A 2,904-nucleotide genomic window follows, 5' to 3' on the forward strand; every position below is an offset into this window, starting at 1 on the left:
TTGCCGGTGCCCCTGGACTGGCTCTTGTGCGGGTGGCACATAAAAGACACCATTTCGAGCGTGGCCGTTTTCGTGCGGGTGACACGTAAAAGCACCCACTACACTCTCTGAGTGGTTGGCGTTAGGAAGGGCATCCAGCTGTAGAAACTCTGCCAAATTAGATTGGAGCCTGGTGTTGCCATCCGGTTTCACCAGTCCTCAGTCAAATCGTCCAACCCATACTAGCATGGAAAGCGGACGTTAAACGGTGATGATGATGATGATGATTCACATATATACATATACATATATATATATATATACATATATATATATATACATATATACAGTGAACAAGCATTGCAAGAGAACTGATAACTATTTTGACAGCAAGTTTCATAAAAAATCATCTTTTTCCCCACAAAAGCTATCTTCCTCTACCCTTGATAAATCTAATTAACTCAAAGATGGGATGCTGACAGGGACTACTGTTCTCGGTCAGAACAGCCCTGGGAATAATGCTAATTAAGGGGTGACTCCACATTCCCTACAATTACAGAATTCTGAACCAGAGCCTTACCGATGGATACAGTTTAATGCCACACACACACAATAGTCATCTTGTAAAATTTAGAATGACTTGGCAGCCTACACCATGGTTTCATTAATTGTTTTATCTTTTAACTTTTAAACTGGCTGTATCAGGCCCAAATGTTCTGTTTTAGGTTCAAGCTGGATACCTTTGGCCATTCACTCCTACCTTTCAATGTCATTCTAAAAATATAGTCACATCATTGAAATCCCAAAGCTACAAGATAATGTATGATGAAGTCAAAACAATGCAAATAAATAAGCATTACATTTGACAAAATAATCTCAATGCTAAAGGGTTTATAACTGGCCATATCTAACCCAAATGTTCGGTTTTATTTTCAAACTGGCTATATCCAGCCTTTCACACTTACCTAACAATGCCATTCTAAACATAAATGATCATATCATCAATATCTCAAAGCTACAAGATAATGCATGGTTAATTCAAAAATGATGTGAATAAATAAGTATCACATTTGACAAAGTAACATAAATGCTAAAAGGTTAAGGTGCCTGTGTAGCCACAAGCAGGCATAAGCATCCTCTCAGCCATCCCACACCTGGTCCAGCTGGATACTCAACACGATCAAACACAAAGCTCACATATTTTAGGTAAACAGAGAAGTGATATTCATATCGTTTCCAAGGACATTAGTGATGCAAATTTTGAAGAGAGAATAACTCCATTCAGAAATTGAAACCTCTTCTCATGATCAGCTTACCACTTGCTCTACAAATAACACAGCAAATGATAAACGATATGTCCAATACAAGTGTATCAATGACAGTAAAAATTAAAATTAAATTTCACCTCATCCGAAGGTCAGAGAGGACTTACGATGGTCAACGGTGTCGTGTTGCTTCACACTATAAACAACATGTCACCTATGCTAACAACAATCAATGTATTGTAGGGATTAAAATATCAAAGCGACAGAATGAACAACTCACATCATTTTCAGTGGGTGACTAAACTGAAGATCTTCATGGAAAAACTAAACAATACGCCAGGATAGTTTCATCTTTTTTTGTTTTTTTATATCCATTGAGGAAGTTGAGTACAAGACCAATGATGACTCTTTACCGATTTCAACAACAAATGGTCTATCTGTCTGTTTGATCAATGGAACTATCAATAGAATAAGTGGCTGAGTATTCCTTAACCTCTTTAGCATTCAGATTACTCTGCCAAATGCAATGCTTATGCATTCACATTGCTTTGAATTAATCATGCATTATCTCATAGATTTGGGATTGCAATGGTGTGACTGTTTATTTTTAGGATTACATTGTGAGGCAGCTGTGAGAGACAATATCTTGCCAGTTTGAACACAAAATGGGTTCTTGAGATGGATATGGCCAGTTTAAATGCTAAAGGGTTAAATCAGTGGCTCTTGACCATTTTCTTGTACCTCCACCCCTTACCTCTTAAGTAGTTGTTCTGGAACATGTACGCAGTCAACTACATGCCAAGACAAAATCTACTGTTGAGGTAGATTTTCTACGGCTGGATGTCCTTCCTGCTGCCAACCCTCACTCATTTCCAGACAAAGCAAAATAATATTTCTCCATGGCCAGACATGCTTTACACAGAAGACTGGAAATGGACAACACCGCTTGTATCACATCTGGTGCTCATTTACAATCATAGACAGTAACACCCACACACACATGATGGGCTTCTGTTTACCAGATCCGCTCACAAGATAAAGTAATAGCAGCCCCACCACATCCCCGTCATTCTAGATTAATACCACACACACACCAGCTGCTCATAGTCTTCTCGGCTCATTAAATGTGTTGGCACCTCTCTTCAACAGCTGCTTCTGTTGATTTTAAAATTAAAAGTTGGTAAATAAATCAACATTGTTTGGTCATTGGTTTAACTGGCCAAACAAAACAGAATAGCTTCACTGAGTTTGACCTTTTATAGCAGCAGTTCTCAACCACAGCTTCCAGGGATGGATGCAGTCCTTGAGCAACCTTCTAGAAGCTCCTAACAGTTTTCCCCTCCATGGTGGCATCTCTTTTATTCGTTTCAGTCATTTTGACTGTGGCCATGCTGGAGCACTGCCTTTAGTCGAGCAAATTGACCCTAGGACTTATTCTTTGTAAGCCTAGTACTTATTCTATTGGTCTCTTTTGCCGAACCACTAAGTTACGGGGACGTAAATACACCAGCATCAGTTGTCAAGTGATGTTGGGGGGACAAACACACACACACACACACACATATACATATATACGACGGGCTTCTTTCGGTTTCCGTCTACCAAATCCACTCACAAGGCTTTGGTTGGCCCGAGGCTATAGTAGAAGACACTTGCCCAA

General features: G+C 39.4%; 1 protein-coding gene across 2 annotated transcripts in view; it reads right to left on the bottom strand.

The window, feature by feature from the left end:
• The window catches only part of LOC106875977 (solute carrier family 4 member 11), a 46,878-nt gene that overhangs the window by 24,250 nt on the left and 19,724 nt on the right, over nucleotides 1-2,904 (bottom strand). The gene's annotated exons all lie outside the window — the stretch shown is intronic.

This window comes from Octopus bimaculoides, chromosome 13 (genome assembly GCF_001194135.2).
Source record: "Octopus bimaculoides isolate UCB-OBI-ISO-001 chromosome 13, ASM119413v2, whole genome shotgun sequence".
NCBI classification, from domain to species: Eukaryota; Metazoa; Mollusca; class Cephalopoda; order Octopoda; family Octopodidae; genus Octopus; species Octopus bimaculoides.